The 23,843-nt window shown below is 44.8% G+C and overlaps 1 long non-coding RNA gene across 1 annotated transcript in view; it reads right to left on the bottom strand.

Annotated features, from left to right (window-relative positions):
- LOC115074273 overlaps nt 1-19,619 on the bottom strand; it is a 36,595-nt gene extending 16,976 nt beyond the window's left edge. The window contains exon 1 of the long non-coding RNA XR_003852215.1: nt 19,498-19,619. This is a non-coding gene — a long non-coding RNA (uncharacterized LOC115074273). The remainder of the gene's footprint in view (nt 1-19,497) is intronic.
- Nucleotides 19,620-23,843: the final 4,224 nt, after the last annotated feature.

The following is a 23,843-nucleotide window of genomic DNA, read 5'->3' as shown; positions in this document are numbered from 1 at the left end:
TATAGGGAAAAATAACCCATGCTATAGTTACACAATGTTAGGTTCCATATTAGGTGCTACAACCCAAGAAGGAGATCTAGGTGTCATAGTGGATAACACATTGAAATCGTCGGTTCAGTGTGCTGCGGCAGTCAAAAAAGCAAACAATTGTTGGAAACTATTAGAAAGGGAATGGTGAATAAAACGGAAAATGTCATAATGCCTCTGTATCGCTCCATGGTGAGACCGCACCTTGAATACTGTGTACAATTCTGGTCGCCGCATCTCAAAAAAGATATAATTGCGATGGAGAAGGTACAGAGAAGGGCTACCAAAATGATAAGGGGAATGGAACAGCTCCCGTGTGAGGAAAGACTAAAGAGGTTAGGACTTTTCAGCTTGGAGAAGAGACGACTGAGGGGGGATATGATAGAGGTGTTTAAAATCATGAGAGGTCTAGAACGGGTAGATGTGAATCAGTTATTTACTCTTTCGGATAGTAGAAAGACTAGGGGGCACTCCATGAAGTTAGCATGTGGCACATTTAAAACTAATCGGAGAAAGTTCTTTTTTTCTCAACGCACAATTAAACTCTGGATTTTGTTGCCAGAGGATGTGGTTAGTGCAGTTAGTATAGCTGTGTTTAAAAAAAGGATTGGATAAGTTCTTGGAGGAGAAGTCCATTACCTGCTATTAATTAAGTTGACTTAGAAAATAGCCACTGCTATTACTAGCAAAGGTAACATGGAATAGACTTCGTTTTTGGGTACTTGCCAGGTTCTTATGGCCTGGATTGGCCATTGTTGGAAACAGGATGCTGGGCTTGATGGTCCCTTGGTCTGACCCAGTATGGCATGTTCTTATGTTCTTAAGGGGATTAGCGCATATTCAACGCGTGTCCAACGCAGAGTGAATCTAATAGTGCTCATCACATGTAAATGCATGTGAATGAGGCTATTAGGCATTCACTCGCGATGCGAAAAAAAAATTTGCATTTCCGACGCACATTTAACTGTCATCTATTAACGCCTGCCTGGATCAGGCGTTAATAGCTGAGCGCATGTAAAAAAAGTACAGAAAAGCAGAAAAACAGCTTTTCTGTACTGCCTCCTACTTAATATCGTTGTGATATTAAGCAGGATGAAAAATTCAAGAAACAAGCGTCCTTTTCCTGAACCCGACTGTCTATTTTTTTTTAACTTTGTTTCTTGAATTTTTCATCCTGCTTAATATCACAAAGATATTAAATAGGAGGCAGTATGGAGTTTATCGGCGTCGATTTTCCTTACCGGCAGACGGCCGAGTCATGAAAACCAATTGGGTCCTTGCTAACGCGACCCCCTAATTTTAATATTGCATGGCGCCCCCTTGGGGGTGCATTAAGAAAGCAGGCACTGTCTGTTCAGTGCCCGCTTTCTACACTAATTTATTGCATCGGCCCCTTAGATTGTGAGCTCTCTGAGGACACAGAAGTACCTACATTACCTGAAGGTAATTCACTTTCAGCTCAGATTTTGAAAATGCAAGCAATTAAATCTACAAAAGAAAAAGAGGGTGTGTCCTGATGATGGGTGGAGATATCCCCCTGTGCCCCTCCGTGGCTGTTCCTGAGGCCGCAGGCTTTACATCAAATGATCATCTGCTATCTTTTTTTTTTCTACAGCTTTTGGTAGAATTTAGAATTGTTTGTAGGCCGTTGTTTCTTCTTGCTCTACAGCTCAGTATCCATCCTGGACAGCGGCCGCTGCCCCCCCTCAGAGTTTCGGACAGGACCCAGACACCTGTGCAGTCTTTATCGGTGCAGACGCTGTTAGAAGATGCAGCCTGCATTCCCAGAGACATGGAGAATCGGTCGGGAGATGAATGGATAGTCCCTGAAGACGAATCCTTGGTGTCTCCCTGCTGCAGATGTTCGCCTAGGGGCCTCTTTCCTCATGCTCACACCCACACTCGGGGGAATGACAGCCTTGCCCCACCACAGTCTGCGAAGCCAAAGAGAGTGGCATTACCGGAGCTTTGCAGTCTGATCCGACCTTAGAAGCAAAATGCAGGACCTGTGCGAGGAGCACTCCTTCCCCTCTGGGCTGTCGGTGCTTGCACACTTCTGTTAGTAGCACCCTGGTGTTTTGTACGGCAACCAACAAGGTTTCTGCACTGGACTGAAACCTCATCAAAATGCACATTAAACCTATCTAGCCAGTTATTATCTTCCACAAATTCAGTGAATTGTTTCGGCATGCAGCTTTCTAAAAGCTTACTCAAGTAAGGCAAATGGGAAATAGGACGATCGCTCGCCGGCTTAGTATCAGTCAGGTACATTTCTTATGTACAGGCCTTCTTCAGTAAGTCAGCCAATGACAAGTTAATAAGATCCATCAACACAGAGGCAAGGACAGGAGTCAAGCGAGTAAAAAGAAAGCTTCACCTCAGATATTAACTTAAGCACTTCTGAGTGAGAGACCTCAGCACAGGCTTGCCAGTAAGAATAGTAAAACTTGCATTTCTTGTGCTCTCCACCATTCAAGGCGAGTAACAAAACATGCGTAATATTAAAAACAAACATTAAGACCATGATGGGAGCCAGTGGCAGCCTCTAGATCAGCGTGTCGCCAAGCACACGCAGGTGTCGCCACACTTCCCAGTCCCCCACTGGCCCAACTGCTCCCCCTTCCCCAGCGAGATGCACACTCTTCTTCCACTCAGCCTGGGCGGAAGGTGGCAGGAGGATGGAGGAAGCCCTCCGCAGTATCAGCAGCACGCTCTCTTCTTCCCGCCCCGTAAGAAGAAGTGGCGTGCAGCGGCCACGCGTGCGGGAAGAAGAGACCGTGCTAGGTACAAGTGCGTGCAACATCGACCCAAAGGAGAAAAGCAGCACGGCCCGGAGCAAAAAGAGGAGCCACGCCAGCCCCAGTGGCCCATGGGACTCCTTTCTCGAGGCTGCGAGTGCTGGAAGAGGAGCAGGCTGTTGCTCCTGCGAGTTGTTCTTCAGTGGGGGGAGACTGAGTGAGCGAGCATATGTGTTTCAGACCCTGTGTTTGTGTGTGTGTGAGACAGCATGTATATGTGAGTGACTGAGAGCCTGTGTGTGTAAGTGTGTGATTGAGATGCTTTGTGTGTGAGACAGCATGTATATGTGAGTGACTGAGAGCCTGTATGTGTGTGATTGAGATACTTTGTGTGTGAGACAGCATGTATATGTGAGTGACTGAGAGCCTGTGTGTGTGTAAGTGTGTGATTGAGATGCTTTGTGTGTGAGACAGCATGTATATGTGAGTGACTGAGAGCCTGTATGTGTGTGATTGAGATACTTTGTGTGTGAGACAGCATGTATATGTGAGTGACTGAGAGCCTGTATGTGTGTGATTGAGATACTTTGTGTGTGAGACAGCATGTATATGTGAGTGACTGAGAGCCTGTATGTGTGTGATTGAGATACTTTGTGTGTGAGACAGCATGTATATGTGAGTGACTGAGAGCCTGTATGTGTGTGTGATTGAGATACTTTGTGTGTGAGACAGCATGTATATGTGAGTGACTGAGAGCCTGTATGTGTGTGTGTGATTGAGATGCTTTGTGTGTGAGACAGCATGTATATGTGAGTGACTGAGAGCCTGTATGTGTGTGTGTGATTGAGATACTTTGTGTGTGAGACAGCATGAATATGTGAGTGACTGAGAGCCTGTATGTGTGTGTGTGATTGAGATACTTTGTGTGTGAGACAGCATGTATATGTGAGTGACTGAGAGCCTGTATGTGTGTGTGATTGAGATACTTTGTGTGTGAGACAGCATGTATATGTGAGTGACTGAGAGCCTGTATGTGTGTGATTGAGATACTTTGTGTGTGAGACAGCATGAATATGTGAGTGACTGAGAGCCTGTATGTGTGTGATTGAGATACTTTGTGTGTGAGACAGCATGTATATGTGAGTGACTGAGAGCCTGTATGTGTGTGATTGAGATACTTTGTGTGTGAGACAGCATGTATATGTGAGTGACTGAGAGCCTGTATGTGTGTGATTGAGATACTTTGTGTGTGAGACAGCATGTATATGTGAGTGACTGAGAGCCTGTATGTGTGTGATTGAGATACTTTGTGTGTGAGACAGCATGTATATGTGAGTGACTGAGAGCCTGTATGTGTGTGATTGAGATACTTTGTGTGTGAGACAGCATGTATATGTGAGTGACTGAGAGCCTGTATGTGTGTGATTGAGATACTTTGTGTGTGAGACAGAATGTATATGTGAGTGACTGAGAGCCTGTATGTGTGGGTGATTGAGATACTTTGTGTGTGAGACAGCATGTATATGTGAGTGACTGAGAGCCTGTATGTGTGTGTGTGATTGAGATACTTTGTGTGTGAGACAGCATGTATATGTGAGTGACTGAGAGCCTGTATGTGTGTGTGTGATTGAGATACTTTGTGTGTGAGACAGCATGTATATGTGAGTGACTGAGAGCCTGTATGTGTGTGTGATTGAGATACTTTGTGTGTGAGACAGCATGTATATGTGAGTGACTGAGAGCCTGTATGTGTGTGTGTGATTGAGATGCTTTGTGTGTGAGACAGCATGTATATGTGAGTGACTGAGAGCCTGTATGTGTGTGTGTGATTGAGATACTTTGTGTGTGAGACAGCATGAATATGTGAGTGACTGAGAGCCTGTATGTGTGTGTGTGATTGAGATACTTTGTGTGTGAGACAGCATGTATATGTGAGTGACTGAGAGCCTGTATGTGTGTGTGTGATTGAGATGCTTTGTGTGTGAGACAGCATGTATATGTGAGTGACTGAGAGCCTGTATGTGTGTGTGTGATTGAGATGCTTTGTGTGTGAGACAGCATGTATATGTGAGTGACTGAGAGCCTGTATGTGTGTGTGTGATTGAGATACTTTGTGTGTGAGACAGCATGTATATGTGAGTGACTGAGAGCCTTATGTGTGTGTGTGATTGAGATACTTTGTGTGTGAGACAGCATGTATATGTGAGTGACTGAGAGCCTGTATGTGTGTGTGTGTGATTGAGATACTTTGTGTATGAGACAGCATGTATATGTGAGTGACTGAGAGCCTGTATGTGTGTGTGATTGAGATGCTTTGTGTGTGAGACAGCATGTATATGTGAGTGACTGAGAGCCTGTATGTGTGTGTGTGATTGAGATACTTTGTGTGTGAGACAGCATGAATATGTGAGTGACTGAGAGCCTGTATGTGTGTGTGTGATTGAGATACTTTGTGTGTGAGACAGCATGTATATGTGAGTGACTGAGAGCCTGTATGTGTGTGTGTGATTGAGATGCTTTGTGTGTGAGACAGCATGTATATGTGAGTGACTGAGAGCCTGTATGTGTGTGTGTGATTGAGATACTTTGTGTGTGAGACAGCATGTATATGTGAGTGACTGAGAGCCTTATGTGTGTGTGTGATTGAGATACTTTGTGTGTGAGACAGCATGTATATGTGAGTGACTGAGAGCCTGTATGTGTGTGTGTGTGATTGAGATACTTTGTGTATGAGACAGCATGTATATGTGAGTGACTGAGAGCCTGTATGTGTGTGTGATTGAGATGCTTTGTGTGTGAGACAGCATGTATATGTGTGTGATTGAGCACCATGTGTGAGAGAGCATGTGTATGTATGACTAAGAGCCTGCTGTGTGTGTTTGAGAGCCTACATAAATGAAAGCATGTGTAAGTGAGAGAGCATGTGTATATGTGTGTGAAACAGAGCTCTTGTGTGACTGAGAGACAGGAGTAAGTTGCAAGCGACCCCCTCCCCCCCTCCTCCTTCTAATCTACAACAATCTCAGGGCACCCGGAAATTGAATGTTTTCAGGTATGGAGAGCAGAGCATTTTTTTGATCCTTATTATTTTTTATTATTGAGTCTTTGTGTCTGCTGTTTTGAAATATTTTATTCGTGTCTGGAAATTTTTGATATGAGTTTTTAATTATTGGATATTCCATTCATCAGCTGTTTTGAAATGTTTTTATTAGTATGGTTTTACTGCTAGTGATTTTATATTTCTTGATTTGTTTTATAAGGATGGGTTATGTTACTCTTTTTCTTCTGTTGCACTGCTTACAGAGTCTCTGGCTTATTACGGTTTCCAGTTCAGTTTTTGTCTGCATGCTTCTATTTATGCTTTATGGTCTCTTTATTCTTTGTTAGGTGATTCAGGTGAGGTTTTCTGCTGGCGTGTAGTTTCTGTGTAGGGCTCTATAGCAGCCTGGCTTGTTCTATTTTCCTAATAGGAGGAGTATTGGTGTCTTAAGGCCTGGTGTGATATTTTCAGTGTTGTCTTTTCTTAGGTAAGGTGGTTACTGTTTGAGTGCTGGGAGTTGGTGCTGTTCTGGTATGGCAGGTTTATGTTCAGACAGAGTACTCTTATCTTTCCCTTGTGTCATATTTGTTACAAAGCTGCTTGCAGGCCTCTCACCTTCCATGCGGCCCGAGCATCGCTACCGTCTGCTCTCCATGGCGGGTGAGCTGCCACCGCCGTCCTTCCCTTGCGGCCTGGAGGTCACCACCAACGCTGCCACCTTTCATGCGGCCCGAGTGCCGCTGCTGGCCTGCTCCTTCCTTGCGGTGCGGGGCTGACGATGTCCAAGCCTTATCTCGTGGCCCAGTGCCACCTCCAGCCTTTTTCTTCACGGCATGGACGCCGCCACCACTGCTGTCTCCGGTCCTGGCCTCTCTCTAGATGCGCAGTCATGACTCTCTCAGCTACTTAAAGGGCCCACAGCGGGAAAAGCCCCGCGGCCCTGCCTGATGACCTCATCTGGGTGTCTTCTCTTCAGCCCTATAAAAGGGCTCCTCAGCAGTCCCTCGGGGCCTTCGCAAGAAGCCAGTTCGCTCCTGGATTCCTTGTCTCTTCCATCGTTCTAGGAGGTTCCAAGGTCCATCTTTGTTTCTTCAAGGTCCTCTATTCTTCATGGGAGCTCCCTTGTCTTCGTCCCTGGTTCCTGGTCTCTCGTCGGATCCTGCGTCTTCGTCCGTCCTGCGCCTTGATGTTCCTGTCTTCAGATGTGCCCGATGTTTCTGAGGTTCCGTGTTCCAGTCCTGGTCCTGATGTTCCCACCTCCGGCTCTTCGTCCTGCTTCCAGGTTTCCTGCTTGTCCACCTTCCTGGCATGTCACCGTCGTGGTCCATGACCAGCCCCTGGGGAGCTGCGTAGGGCACTTTGTGGCACAAGGCCTGTCTTCACGTCTGCAGCGCAAGACTCCGGAAGGCCTTTGTTTTAATGCCAAGGTCTGTTCCTGAATCTGAGTTCTGAGTCTTGAATCCTGTTCCCGGTCTTCGGAGTACCTTGTTCCTGCTTCCATCCATGCCCTAGACTCAAGCCAGGACCTGCTCCGCTTCAGCGTGGTCCGCGACCAGCCATGGGCGGCTATGTAGGGCGCACTGCGGTGCAGTACTCATCCTGTACTAGTGCCTGAATCCTGAATCCTTGTCAGAGTCTTCCCAGTATCCTGAAACTTTGTCCTAGTCTCCAAGTGCCTTCGTCTCGTCCAAGTCTCCAAGTGCCTCATCTTGTCCAAGTCTTCATGTGCCTATGTCTCGTTCTTGTTCCCGTGCCATCGTCTGTCGTCGACTTCTGTCCGTCCTGTCGCACCTGCCATTTCCAGGTGGCTGGTCTGAAAGGGCTATCGAGTGGCTGGAGGGCTACCGCAGAGACCAGCAAAGCATTGTTGGGTCTCTTCTGGTGCTTTTGGGTTTGGCAGAGGTCAGGGTTCCGAGTCTCTAGCCTGTCCGCTGTGCTCGGATGCGCCTCGCCTGCCTCAGCGTTTCTCCGGAGTTCGCTCTCTGGGGCCGTGCCGTGGCCTAAGGGCACACTATCTCCCCCGAATCAGGACCGCTCCCTAGTGCTCCCGCAACAATTCTTAACAATAAGAGTAATACTGGGCCTTTTTTTTTAAATTTCTGTTGTGCATTATAAACAGCAGTGTGTCACACATGTGAGCGTCACCAGTCAGGTGTGTCAAGATGGGGGGAAAGGTTGAGAATCAGAGCACATCAGTATGTAAAGAACCACATGCTGTGCAAAAAAACCACCCCCACATATGTTATTTCAATGTGTTTAGAGAAGATGAGCAAAGCTACACTGCCCTGGAGCCTGGCAGGGATTGGACACGTAAACTGTCTTTGAATCATCTTTTATAATGAGGTGGTCAGGGTTTTCCCTGATCCATGTAAAGCAACTTAGTGGAAGAGCTTTCTCGTGCGGTTCTACTGAGATCAGATGTTTGTCTTAAGTTTACCCCAACACGGGGGAAAAAGTGATATCACCGGCGAAGATGGCAGCTTAGCCCTGGCACTCCCTTCACCCCCCAGCCAATCTACCAGCATCTAAGCCACCTACCAACAAAACCTGCTGGTCCAGCTCACCATCAGACACAGGGAAATGCTGCTAAGGCTGCCAAATGGAACAGTTTCGATTTCCCTTGCTTCTCCTTTCATAAAGACGGTGTCTCTATGGTGGAGGACAGTGGCAAGAGCGCACAACCCAGTGAAGAGGGCGTCGATACAGCAGGTCCTGAGGGAGACTCAAGGAGTCACCAGAAAATGAGGACTGCACTATCTTGATTACTCGTTTTTGTAGGTACTTACTTACCTCATCCGAGGCTGATGCCAATCTAGAATCTCCTGACATTAAATTAGACAGAGCTCACCATGCTCTATGGCAAACCGCAGCAGAGATGTCATGGTCTGCTCTCATAATCAAGGAAAGGGTGGCTCAGGCTGCTAAAAAGCAGGCTATCTGGCAGTGGGAAGGACAGGACATATCAGGATTCGCAAACCTCTCACAAGCCACACTACAAAACCGCCAGGAATTAAAAGAAGTGGCTACTTTCCTAAGAAAAGATAACATCAAATACAGATGGATGCACCCGTTTGGCCACTCCTTTTCTTTAGAGGGAATTACATACAAGATTCGCGCTCCCGATGACGCCCTCTCCATTTTGGCTCCTCGAGGTTATTTGGCTGAGACGAAGTTGGCATCACCTATAGGAGGAACCCTCTATAGACCCTCGTCGGGAGCAGATGCAGGCGAAGTGGAGACCCAACTGGACCTTCACCAGTACCAGCCCACGTTCCCCACAGGTTGAGCCCTTGGGTACCGGGGCTGGCAGGACTTAGGCGCGGGTCTCCAGACGAAGCCAATCCCACAAAGACGGTAGGCAGAAGTGAAGTCAGATGTACCAGTGGTCGGGGCCAACAGCAGGCAAGGGAATCCAAGAACAGGCAGGTGGCTAAGGCGAAGAGACGGTAGGCAGGCAGGAGGTCAGGACGGGCAGCAGACGAAGCAAAATCCAGGGTTGAGCTGAATCAAGAACCAGAAGAGCAAGCCGAGGGGACGAGGAGCTGGAACAGGAGCATGGACGGTAGCAGGATACAGAATAAGGAGCAGGAACACAGGACAAGGAGCTGGAACGGACCAGAGCAACTCACACTCACTAGGGAGCAGGACCTGTTGCTGAGACGAGGAAGGGGTGGCAAAGCAGAGTGCTTATACCTGCCTTGCCTGATGTCATCATTCCGGGCCACAGGGAACTTTCTCACTGCTGACCCTTTAAATAGAGCAGAGTGGCGCACATGCACACCTAGAGGAGGCTCAGAGGATGGCAGCAGCGTTGGCGTTGGAGGACGCTGTAAGCACGGATGCAGGCTGCACAAACCGGAGCTGGGAACGGGAGCCAGCCATGGACGGGGCAGGAGCGGGCCTCCTGCCCTGCGAGGTGAGGGGAACCGGCCGTGCGGGTCCGTGGCCGAGGCTAACAGAGGTTTTACTTCTTCTAAGATGATTGTGAAAGAAGCAAAACCGTCCATTACAAGAGCTGCTATTCCTACCTGGCAGAGAGTGGGGAAATGCAACAGCAGACTTCAACGCCATTCTGGAGGCTCCCTGCCTAATAAGGGAACAACTTGCCTGTAACTGCAAAACTCTTTATGACTGGTACTCATGAACTTTGGTTATTTTCCTGCTGAAATTTACATCGCAGGTTGCTTGGCCTCTGGTTTTCTTTTTTATGTCTTCTTTTTATATATCTTTTAGGAATAGCATACTAGATGCTACTGTTTAGATCTCTCCATTTGTTTGATTATCTGCTGGGTGGTGTTTGATGGTAACTTTCCCACCGATGATAGTGGAAAAGGCCTGCAGGGAGGTTCATGCAGGTAACTTTCCCACCGATGATAGTGGAAAAGGCCTGCAGGGAGGTTCATGCAGGTAACTTTCCCACCGATGATAGTGGAAAAGGCCTGCAGGGAGGTTCATGCAGGCCATTTTCTCTTTTTGGGGTTGGGTGGAACACAATTTTGGGATGCTGCCCTCCACTTGATCTTTCTCTTGTTAATTTACTCTTGATGCTTCTATCCGAAATTGGACCAGTATGAGTAATCGCTTACGTACTATAATTTGTGGATGTGTCATGACATTTGTTGACTCTCTTTGGCTCTCGAAAGTGTTTTCTTATGTTCAGGGAGTTTTACTTTTTCTTCTTTTTTTTCCTTTCCTTTTGGCCTGAAATCAGCCTCGTTTCCTTAAAATTATTATTCTACAAAGCAGATGACACCATTTCAAATATTATCCATTTACATTAAAGGTCATAACGCCCCTTACAAAAGGAGAACTTTGTTTTGAGAGTTAGAAATATCAAGGACTGATATTACCTTTGTCCAAGAAACACATTTAACACAAAGCTATGAACATCTCCTTTGTTTTCCTAAACTCTCTCAAATATTAAGAACATAAGAACATGCCATACTGGCATGTTCTTATGGCATGTCAAGCCCAGCATCCTGTTTCCAACAGTGGCTAATCCAGGCCACAAGAACCTGGCAAGTACCCAAAAACTAAGTCTATTCCATGTTACCATTGCTAATGGCAGTGGCTATTCTCTAAGGGGTAGATTTTCAAAAAACGCGAATAGGCGTACTTTTGCTGGCGCATCAGGCGCAAGCAAAGGTACGCTGGATTTTAGTAGATACGCGCGGAGCCGCGCATATCCACTAAAATCCTGGATCGGCGCGCGCAAGGCTATGAATTCTGTATAGCCGGCGCGCGCCAAGCCACGCTGCCTACCCCCGTTCCCTCCAAGGCCTCCAAGGCCGCTCCCTTTTTTGACACCCCTATTTTGACACCACATTTTTTTCACACCCCAAAATTTTTTTACATCCCATTTTTGACACCCCTTTTTTTGACATCCCCCAAATTGTTTTACACCCCATTTTTACACCCCTTTTTTGACACTACATCCCAAATTTTTATATCACCCCAAATTTTTTGACACCCCATTTTTTTAAAACCCCCAAATTGTTTTACACCCCATTTTACACCCCTTTTTTGACACTACATTTTTTTCACACCCGGAAAATTTTTTACATCCCATTTTTTACACCTTTTTTTTTGACATCCCAAAATTTTTTGAGACCCCAATTTTTTGACACCCCTTTTTTGAGACCTCAATTTTTTGACACCTCTTTTTTGACACCAAATTTTTTTCACACCCCAAAATGTTTTTACACCCCATTTTTTGACAACCCAATACTTTTTGAAACCCCACAATTTTTTGACATCCCATTTTTTGACACTTCCAAATGTTTTTACACTCCATTTTTTACACTCCTTTTTTGACACCCCTTTTTTGACACCCCTTTTTTTGACATCCGAAAACTTTTTGACACCCTAATTTTTTGACACCCCAAAATTTTTTAACACCCCAAATTTTTTTATATCCCATTTTTTAAAACCCCTTTTTTTGATACCCCTTTTTTGACATTCCAAAATTTTTTGAGACCCCAATTTTTTGACACCCCTTTTTTGACATCCCAAAATTTTTTGAGACCTAATTTTTTGACACCCCTTTTTTGACACCACATTTTTTAAACCTCCAAATTTTTTTACACCCCATTTTTAGACCCCTTTTTTGACACCCCTATTTTGACACCACATTTTTTTCACACCCCAAAATTTTGTACATCCCTTTTATGACACCCCTTTTTTTGACACCCCAAATATTTTTTACACCCCATTTTTTACATCCCTTTTTTGACACCCCTTTTTTGATCCCCCTTTTTTTGACATCCCAAAATTTTTTCACACCCCAAAATTTTTTAACACCACAAATTTTTTTTACGCCCCATTTTTTAAAACCCCTTTTTTTGACACCCCAATTTTTTGACACCCCAATTATTTGACACCCCAAAATTTTTTACACCCCATTTTTTGACATCACAAAATTTTTTGACATCTCAAATTGTTTTACCCCATCATTTTTTTACATCCCATTTTTACACACCTTTTTTTGACACACCCTTTTTTTTGACATCCTAAAATTTTATATCACCCCAAATTTTTTTACACCCCATTTTTACACCCCTTTTTTTTACATCCCAAAACTTTTTGAGACCCCAATTTTTTGACACCCCTTTTTTTGAGACCCCAATTTTTTGACACCTCTTTTTTGACACCACATTTTTTTCACATCCCAAAATGTTTTTACACCCCATTTTTGACAACCCAATATTTTTTGAAACCCCACAATTTTTTGACATCCCAAATGTTTTTATACCCCATTTTTTACACTCCTTTTTTGGCACCCCTTTTTTGACACCCCTTTTTTTGACATCTGAAAATTTTTTGACACCCTAATTTTTTGACACCCCAAAATTTTTTAACACCCCAAATTTTTTTATGTCCCATTTTTTAAAACCCCTTTTTTTGATACCCCTTTTTTGACATCCCAAAATTTTTTGAGACCACACAATTTTTTGACATCCCAAATGCTTTTATACCCCATTTTTTACACTCCTTTTTTGGCACCCCCTTTTTTGACACCCCATTTTTTGACAACCCAATATTTTTTGAAACCCCACAATTTTTTGACATCCCAAATGTTTTTATACCCCATTTTTTACACTCCTTTTTTGGCACCCCTTTTTTGACACCCCAATTATTTGACACCCCAAAATTTTTTACACCCCATTTTTTGACACCACAAAATTTTTTGACATCTCAAATTGTTTTACCCCAACATTTTTTTACACCCCATTTTTACACCCCTTTTTTTGACACCCTTTTTTTGACATCCTAAAATTTTATATCACCCCCAAATTTTTTGATACCCCATTTTTTAAAACCCCCAAATTTTTTTACACCCCATTTTTACATCCCTTTTTTGACACCCCTATTTTGACACCACATATTTTTCACACCCCAAAATTTTTTTACATCCCATTTTTGACACCCCTTTTTTTGACATCCCAACATTTTTTTGAGACCCCAATTTTTTGACACCCCTTTTTTGAGACCCCAATTTTTTGACACCTCTTTTTTGACACCACATTTTTTGACACCCCAAAATTGTTTTACATCCCATTTTTGACACCCTTTTTTTTACATTGCAAATTTTTTTGAGTCCCCAATTTTTTGACACCTCTTTTTTGACACCACATTTTTTTCACACCCCAAAATGTTTTTACACCCCATTTTTTGACAACCCAATATTTTTTGAAACCCCACAATTTTTTGACATCCCAAATTTTTGATACCCCAAAATTTTATAACTCCTCAAATTTCTTGACACCCCATTTTTTGACACTCCCAAATGTTTTTACACCCCATTTTTTACACCCCATTTTTTGACATCCCTTTTTTGACACCCTTTTTTTACATCCCAAATTTTTTGACACCCCAATTTTTTGACACCCCTTTTTTTGACACCCAATTAATTGACACCCCAAATTTTTTTGACACCCCAGTTTTTTGACACGTCCTTTTTATGAGACCCCCAATTACTGACATCCCAATTTTTTGACACCCCAAATTTTTTGACACCCCATTTTTTTAAACCACCAAATTTTTTTACACCCCTTTTTTGACACCCCTATTTTGACACCACATTTTTTTCACACCCCAAAATGTTTTTTACATCCCATTTTTGACACCCCTTTTTTTGACATCCCAAATTTTTATATCACCCCAAATTTTTTGACACCCCATTTTTTAAAACCCCCAAATTGTTTTACACCCCATTTTACACCCCTTTTTTGACACTACATTTTTTTCACACCCGGAAATTTTTTTACATCCCATTTTTTACACCTTTTTTTTTGACATCCCAAAATTTTTTGAGACCCCAATTTTTTGACACCCCTTTTTTGAGACCTCAATTTTTTGACACCTCTTTTTTCACACCACATTTTTTTCACACCCCAAAATGTTTTTACACCCCATTTTTTGACAACCCAATATTTTTTGAAACCCGGAGGGAATCCTCTAACGCCCTCCCCTCATCTTCCCCTCCCTTCCTCTATCTAACCCACCTGCCCGGCCCTGTCTACACCCCCCCCTACCTTTCTCCGGGGATTTACGCCTCCCGGAGGGAGAAGTAAATCCCCTTGTGCCAGCGGGCCTCCTGCGCGCCGGGCCGCGACCTGGGGGCGGGTACGGAGGGCGCGGCCACGCCCCCGGGCCGTAGCCACGCCCCCGTACCCGCCACCAAAACGCTGCCGACGCACCCCCGAAACGCCGCGACGACCGGGCCCGCCCCCGACACGCCCCGACACGCCCCCGACACGCCCCCCGGGACTTACGCGAGTCCCGGGGCTCTGCGCGCGCCGGTAGGCCTATGTAAAATAGGCTCACCGGCGCGCAGGGCCCTGCTCGCCTAAATCCGCCCGGTTTTGGGAGGATTTAGGCGAGCAGGGCTCTGAAATTCCGCCCCTAAGTGAACTTATTAGCAGGTAATGGACTTCTCCTCCAGAACTTATCCAATCCTTTTTTAAACACCGCTATACTAACTGCACTAACCACATCCTCTGGCAACAAATTCCAGAGTTTAATTGTGCGTTGAGTAAAAAAGAACTTTCTCCGATTAGTTTTAAATGTGCCCCATGCTAATTTCATGGAGTGCCCCCCCCTAGTCTTTCTACTATCCGAAAGAGTAAATAACTGTTTCACATTAACCTGTTCTAGACCTCTCATGATTTTAAACACCTCTATCATATCCCCCCTCAGCCATCTGTTCTCCAAGCTGAAAAGTCCTAACCTTTTTAGTCTTTCCTCATAGGGGAGCCTATGAGGAAAGCCTATGAGGTCGCCCTTCTCTGTACCTTCTCCATCGCAATTATATCTTTTTTGAGATGCGGCGACCGGATTTGTACACAGTATTCAAGGTGCGGTCTCACCATGGAGCGATACAGAGGCATTATGACATTCTCCGTTTTATTCACCATTCCCTTTCTAATAATTCCCAACATTCTGTTTGCTTTTTTGATTGCCGCAGCACACTGAGCCGACGATTTCAATGTGTTATCCACTATGACACCTAGATCTCTTTCTTGGGTTGTAGCACCTAATATGGAACCCAACATTGTGTAATTATAGCATGGATTATGCACCACCTTGCACTTATCCACATTAAATTTCATCTGCCATTTGGATGCCCAATTTTCCAGTCTCACAAGATCTTCCTGCAATTTATCACAATCTGCTTGTGATTTAACTACTCTGAACAATTTTGTGTCATCTGCAAATTTGATTATCTCACTCATCGATTTCTTTTCAGATCATTTATAAATATATTGAAAAGTAAGGGTCCCAATACAGATCCCTGAGGCACTCCACTGTCCACTCCCTTCCACTGAGAAAATTGTCCATTTAATCCTACTCTCTGTTTCCTGTCTTTTAGCCAGTTTGCAATCCACGAAAGGACATTGCCACCTATCCCATGACTTTTTACTTTTCCTAGAAGCCTCTCATGAGGAGCTTTGTCAAACGCCTTCTGAAAATCCAAGTATACTATATCTACCGGTTCACCTTTATCCACATGTTTATTAACTCCTTCAAAAAAGTGAAGCAGATTTGTGAGGTAAGATTTGCCCTGGGTAAAGCCATGCTGACTTTGTTCCATTAAACCATGTCTTTCTATATGTTCTGTGATTTTGATGTTTAGAACACTTTCCACTATTTTTCCTGGCACTGAAGTCAGGCAAACCGGTCTGTAGTTTCCCGGATCACCCCTGGAGCCCTTTTTAAATATTGGGGTTACATTTGCTATCCTCCAGTCTTCAGGTACAATGGATGATTTTACCTGAAGACTGGAGGATAGCAAATGTAACCCCAATATTTAAAAAGGGCTCCAGGGGTGATCCGGGAAACTACAGACCGGTTTGCCTGACTTCAGTGCCAGGAAAATTAGTGGAAAGTGTTCTAAACATCAAAATCACAGAACATATATATATTCTTTTCCCCCTGAAGTAAGTCTTCGAAGTCTTCGAAATATACTGGGGTCTGCATAATGTTTTCAAAGAACTTTATTTGTGAATGTACCTGTTATAATTTGACTGGGGTTGTGGGCCCTTGGTCGCAACAAGAGATGACTCCGCCCTGTAGGGACTTACTGCGATAGGCTGGCTCTCAGTAGAGACAGACCCAGAGAATATAGAAAGTCTTTATTATACAGCAAGTGATGAGTGGAACCCGAGGAGCGGGTGAAGAACCTCAGCCCAGAGGAGGAGGGTCCCAGATGATGTATTCCATCTGTACTCTGTAGCGTGGGTAACGCGGAGATGGTTTCTCACCAGGTTTTAGGAAGGAGGCAGATTCAGTAGTGGTCCATAGAGTGGGGTACACCGTGAATCCACAATATAGATGGAAGGCCTGAGAGAGCTGGATCCGGTAGTGGTCCGCAGAGCGGGGTACACCGAGAATCCAACTGTAGATGGTGAGAGAGAACAGAGACAGGCTGGAGAGCAGGAGTACTCACTCTGAAGCTGAAGGCAGTAGTAGAGAGGAACCTCCGTGGAGCGGAGGTCCAGGACGAGACAAGGCCCATAAGGAGCGAGTACCTTTAGGTGTCCTAGCTGGAAGCAAGTCGACCCCGAAGGGTAGATATGGAGCAAGGCAAGGCCCCCGAGGAGCGGGTACCTAAGTCATCCGAAGCAGGAACACAGCACAGCGAGCGTCTGTAACAAGGCGAAATCATCAGGAAGGGAATCCTTGCTAACTCGCAGAAGGGTTAGCGAAGGAAGTTTAAATACACATAGATAGTGACGTCATGTGGAGGGGACGCCCCCGAGGTTCCCGCCATGATGCACGTAAAAGGAGGGCCAGCGCGCGCGCCCTAGGTGATCCCAGGAGGAAAATGGCGAACGCAAGCGCCCATGCCAGGCCGGGACGCCGGAGAGGTCGGCGTGCAGAAGCGGAGGCAGCCATCTTACCTAATGGAGCAGAATTAGGCAGAAGAGAGGTGAGCAACAGAGGGCGCAGCCGTCTGCGACTGATGGGAGCAACAGTACCCTTAGCATTCAGGACCCCCTGGGAAGCCATTTAATACTGCACATAGTAGTGAATGGAATCAATTATACGCTGGCTAACGTTTATGCCCCAAAGATCAGGGGAAGTTCTTCATGCAACTTCGCAAAATCCTGCTTACATCCACGACTGGTGACCTAATAATGGGTGGCGATTTCAATGTGGCTCTTTCTCCTAGTTTGGATACTTCAAAAGGATTCTCTTCTTTAGCGAGAGCTCACCATACAGTCTTGAGATCTCTGATGGAGGATTTCCATCTTATGGATGCTTGGAGGACTCGATTCCCCAATTCTCGAGTGTATACCTATTATTCAGTGCCCCACGACTCTTACTGCAGATTGGATTAGCTCTTGGTGGATAAGACAATCATCCACAATGTACAGGCTGCTGACATAGGGCTAATTACATGGTCAGACCATGCTCCTGTGTGGGTGGACATATTATTTGAGTGCTACGATGCGGGTATAAAATTTTGGAGACTCAATGAGTCTTTTCTACAGGACCCTATCTATAACAATTCTGTTATTAATGCTATTCAGAATTTTTTTCTCAACAATGAGAATTTGGTCTCTTCTCCTATAGCGGTGTAGGATTGTTTTAAGGCTTTTATCAGGGGGGGTTTTCATCGCTAGCGGTGCATTCATTAAGCGTCAACACAAGGAGGAATGTATAAAGATGCACCATACTATTGGCCTTTTATCCCAGAAACATCTAGTGAATACCTCCAAAAGATCTCTATCCCTCCTCTCCAAAGCCAGAGAGGATTTAAAACGTTTGAAATCCTCCTGGATTTCTCACCTCCTAGAATTAACAAAGCAGGAATACTTCGAAGGTGGCGAAAAAGCGGGCAAATTGCTTGCTCATAAATTGAAAAATGTAACTCTTCAAAATGTTATTTTAAAAATTAAAGATACTAATGGCCATATCTTGTCTTACAATTCAGATATTAGTCAGGGCTTTCTTAAAATGTATCAGGACCTTTATCGGCTAAATTTTATAAGCAATTTGCGCCTTACCTCGTGACACACTTACAGAAAATTTTGAATTTTCTGCCTTTGCGCAGCTCATTGCTCCCAAATTCCAATTTAGCTGGAATTACTATCATTGCCAAACCAGGTGGAGATCCCACAGTCTGTGGTTCTTCCCGACCTATTTCTTTAATAAATCTCGATCTAAAGTTGCTGGCTAAGATATTAGCCGACCGTCTTAACCCCTTTATTGGACGGATTATTCATTCAGATCAGGCTGGCTTTATCCCAGGCAGGATGGTGAATGATAACATTCGAAAAACGTTAACTATAGTATGGGGTGCCAACAAGGGGAATACAGCCACACTTCTCTTAGCTTTGATGCTGAAAAAGCATTCGATATGGTTCATTGGCCATCTTTGCTCTCCACCCTAGGCTTTGGTCCTCATTTTTTGAATTGGGTGCGCTCTCTCTATGACACCCCAAAAGCCTGTCTCAAAATAAATGGAGGCACCAGGCAGGGTTGCCCCCCTCGCCATTACCTTTTGCAACCCCTGGCCATTACTATCAGAAATAATCCATACATTACCGGCTTCCAACTGGGTTCACGGGCCTTTAAACTCTCACTCTTCGCAGGTGATATTTTATTTACTATTAGCAATCCTCACTCGTCTCTGCAAGCAATTGAATCAGATCTTGCCCAATTTAGTGCGGCATCTGGTTTCAGAATTAACTGGGACACATTGGGGATTCTTACTATCTCCTGCAACCCCCAGTTTGAATCTTATTTAAAGACTCACCACTGGTTCAAATGGTCCCATCAAAATATCTGGGAGTACATATATCGGTAGACACCTAAAAGACATATACTTGTTGAATTATATCCCCTTACTGAGGGAAATCTATCAGGACCCTAGCGAAATGGGAACATCTCTCTGTCCTGGCTTGGGAGAATCTCCACAATTAAGATGAATATCTTACCTAGGCTCCTTTATTTGTTTCAAACCTTACCAATCCCAATTTCCAATCCACTGCTAAAACAATGGCAAACAAAACCGTTTTGTTTTGTATGGAAAAGAGGGCCACCTAGGGTCTCCCGTACTGTCCTTTTCCAATCCAAAGCGAATGGAGGGTTAGGGGTCCCTAACTTAGCCCAGCCTCCACCCATTATCCAGTGGCACAATACAGGTCCAAATAGAACAATTTTGGCTACGTGGAATGCCCTTACCAGCCACAGTGAAAGCGTGGGATGTTCGGAAGCACTGCTTGGTAGGGACAGGGCTTTATTTCCATTCGTCCCATCTCTTCCATAACTCATCTTTCCCTCCTTGTTTACCTTGACAATCTTTCAAATGCTGGAAAGAGAAGGGAATTGTGTTGATTGAACCTTTTTGTGTAAATGGGAAATTATTCTCCTTTGACACCTTGAGGGAGAAATATAAATGACCCACATCCGAATTCTTCTCTTACATGCAGATCAAACCTTTATAGCCAGTATCCAAGACAGAGACCTTTTACATACTGAGAAATCTTTATTCAAAGGCCCGTCATATGAAAAAGGGGATTTCTAAAATGTGTGTGTTGTTAAAGGCTAAACTGAAGGACAAGCCCAATCATTTAAAAGCTTGGAGCAAGGTTGGGAATACGCTGTCCCTGAGGAAACCTGGTTACTTATCTTCTAGTTCCTCCCTAATAATAGAGAATAGCTATAAATTGCTATATAGGTGGTACTATACGCCGGTCAAATTACATAAATGTAGCTCCAAAACAGGCGAGGTACCTTTCTACATATGTGGTGGGAATGTCCTAGGGTACAACATCTTTGGCAGCAGATGGCGGACATATTATCCAAGACCTTCAGTTCCAGCATCCAGCTGACAAATCATCACATCTGCGGTGAGGATCAGACCTCCCACCCTCCGATTCCACATATGCATAGCAACAAGAATTGAGATAGCACATTCCCGGAGACTGGATCACATTTCGTCACTTTCAAGGGTACTTGCACGTTTGGATGCAATGAGCAAAATAATGGCATCAAAACAGCGAGGAATCAACATGTGTCACTCTGTCTGGGACCCTGATCTACAATGGAGAACATCTGATCATTCATAAAACTTCTTTTCAAGAGTGTTTCGGGTCTACTTTTTTTGGTTATGTTCTTTTTCTTTTGGCATACAATGGTGCATGTTGATGGTTGCTTTTAAAACATTAGGGGGTAGGATTCCTTCCATGTTGGAAAGCTTCTTGAAAGTTCAGCCAGTAGGAGCCACTGAGTATTTCAGCTTGTGCTAATGTGGGGGATATACCAGTTAATTCCAGCGGGCAGAAGGGTTACCGCATTGTCATGTGTATTGCCGTCCACGTTGGTATTATAAGCCGCCCTGAACAAACTGGATTTGAATGGGGCAGAACAGGAAAAAAAAAAATTCCTTCAAGGCCAAAGAAATATTTGAGAGCTTTATAAATGCTAGTCCTCACTTTGAATATAATCCGCCATGTTACAAGTAAGCAATGCAGACAGTGATTGCAGAACAGGTGTAATCTGATGGCACAATCCACCCAGCCACGGTCCGCACACGCTGCCGGAAGCCCTGATGGGAATCCAGTCACACCAAAAACAAGGATTACAAATAGTTGTATCCTGTGCAGCTTGTAAAATGAGATGGTAACTACGTTTTTCACTTGATTTCAGATTGCTAATGCTGAGCGATGGATAGAACAGCATCTGCAGTAACCTCTGCTGAACTAGGCGGGAAAGACGCTGGAAGAACTGAGGTGTTTTTTCTCTCACTGTCCTCCGGAAATACATCACAGTCCAAAACTTTTCCCAGATCAATCAAACCTGGTGTCCGGACCAATTTGGCAATTATGGTGAATAATTCTTGCAGCCTATTGAAAGGATCCCTAATGCAGGAGGTGAAATAATCCCTTTTTGCTGTGTCAACTATGCTCAAAGTCTCAAAAATTTCTACTGGTTCCTTCCCCAAGGCCTCTAAATTACAAGAAACACGAAATAGAGCCTTTTCTAATGCTGGCCCGGTACAGTGGCGTTCTGTGCCGAATGCAGTGAGGTGTGAGGCAGACTATCTGAAACTCAGGCAAAAGATCAAGGCATTCCTCTTCTGTCAGTTTTATGAGAATTAAGTGGAGTAGGAAGCGGGCGGATCTGTCAGTGTCCTGTATTGTTATGTGAGTGTACAGAGCTTATGAATGTTATTATATAATCTGCTTGGTTCAATAATTCATGTATATTAATTTTAGTTTTAGTTATGCATTAGATTATTATTGTCTGTTTTATTTTTATGCTGAGAACTCTTTTTTATTGTTTCTTAATGATTGTGTGTTTGATGTTCCTCGCTTAGTGCAATTTGTGTAAGCAAGCTGTAAATGAATAAATGAAATCAATATTAAATGCCACCTTAAACTTTTGTATTGTCATCTTATAATTAAGTTTTGGCTGAGGATATTTTTTAATCCATCATCATTCTAACTGATGGACTTCTTTCCATAACAATTTTACTATGGTCCTATGAGTCAGAGGTGGTGGGTTGTGATGTTAAGGGTATTTTCTGCTCTTGACACTCTGTGGCACCTCAGGGAGTCACTTTACCTCTCTGTGCCTTAGATCAAATCTTGGGTCTGTTGCTAAGTTACTTCATGACTCTGTGCCCCAGTTCTGATCTCAGACTGACTCTATGACCTTGGGGAGTCACTTCACCTCCCTGTTTCTCAGGTCTTATTCCAGCTCTGTCTCTGGCTATATGACCTTGGGGAGTCACTTTACCTCTTATTCCAACTCTGCCTCTGACTCTTTGTGTGGCCTGGGGGAGTCACCTTACTGCCCTGCTCCTCAGATTGGTTATTAACTATTCCTCCTTTCTCTCTCTCTCCTTTGCAAGATTTACAGATAATCATGATCAAGGCAGCAAAAAAAAGTCTGCTGACAGGCCCGCCACTTTGAAGGTGGCTGCATGTGTGTGGCTGCTGTGGACCTGTTTGTATGGAGCAGCATACAGCTCCCTTGTTCTTATTACAATGAGCACAAGTCTATTGGGATCTGGGCTGGGTGAAAAGACCTTACTACAAATGCATTTATTCCAGTGGCCTCATGCTGTTTCTTTCTCAGGAGAGCTAGGTTCCCTCAGTGAGTCATTCACACTTCCTTTGCTTACATTTTGATGATAAGCTCTTTGGTGCAGGTACCATCTTGTGGGTAATATTGAGCTCCAGGTGTCGGTAGCAGATGGAAAGCTGCTCTCTTGAGTATTTTGAAGTACATGGTCTGGATTTCCAAGCATGCCCACGACTTTATGAACAGATTCCTCCTGGCGCCAGGTTTAATCCAGCACAGCATGTATGCCTGATTTTGGGGCAGCATTCCTAGTGCACCCTCCCTGTCAGCCTGAGGAAGCAAGGCTCTACTGCAGCATTTGCAAACTTGCTCTTTCCCTTGGAAATCAGAACAGCAAGTCCCAGAATGCACCTGGGCTAGGTGTTAAGGTCAGGCGCCAGAATCTGGAGGGGCCCAACTCCCAGGCCTCAGTGTTCCCATACCACCTCTGCTTGCCAGGAGAGCCTGCTTCAGCTACATGCTACCCTCAAATACCCTCTTACCTCTGCTGGCGGTGCCCCCTGCTCCTGAACCTTATTAAATAAAGCCAGAAAAACCGCAGCAGCAGGACCCTAAGCACAGGGGCGCAAACCCTTCCCTTCCCCAGCCCCTGGGGCCTGCTCAGGTTCAGTCTATACAACCAGCAAAGGTTTGGAGAAGACTCTGCCACATTTCTGCATTCTGCATTCAATCTTACTCCTTTTCTTTCAGCCTCCTTCATTACTCTGTTGTCATCTTTCATTTGTCTGTTGCCTTATTTACCACTTTTGTGCTTCAATCCAGACTTGCTCCGTGCAAGGAGGAGGCGGGAGGGAGGATATCAAACTTCACAGACCCTCAGGCAGTCTCGAGAACATTTAGCAGACTTCGGATCTGTCCTGTTCTGTTCCCCCTCCTCCGTTCAGTATCAGCCAGCCTTGCACTTTACAGGCAGGCTTCTCTGCAAGTCCCGACCTGCGCTCCTGCTCTCTCTTCCATAGCTTCAGGGCGATCCCCCACGGTGGGGGAGAATATATGGGACTTCATCGCATTCTGAACGTAAAAGGGATTTGCCACCAGGGCTGCGTGCGCAAACAGAAAAGTTTCGTATGCAATGTAGCGTAGAAATATGTGCTGCTCGCGCCCATTTCCTATGTCCTTTTGCAATCTCGCTCACTTCGAGGAGGGTCAGGGTGGGGAGGTGAGCGGCCGGCGCATTCTGAAGGCGTCCCGGTCTAACGCTGGGCCTGGAATTTAAATGTATCAGCCGGAGAGCATTCTGGGACTTGAAGTCCTGTATTTTTCCAGCTGGGCCGCCGCCCAGCCCTCGGAATAAAGATCGTGCGGCCACTGTGGTTCACACATTTCCCTGCTTATTAAGAGCATCAGTAAGCGACCATGCTGACCGCTGGCAGTCACACCTGCCCGATCTGCGTTTCGCGAGGAAACGTGCGCTTCCGAGGCGCTGCTGCACGCCTGGG

Source organism: Rhinatrema bivittatum, chromosome 12, assembly GCF_901001135.1.
Source record: "Rhinatrema bivittatum chromosome 12, aRhiBiv1.1, whole genome shotgun sequence".
NCBI classification, from domain to species: Eukaryota; Metazoa; Chordata; class Amphibia; order Gymnophiona; family Rhinatrematidae; genus Rhinatrema; species Rhinatrema bivittatum.
Note: the sequence above shows the minus strand (reverse complement) of the source record. Positions and strands in the feature narration are given on the sequence as shown.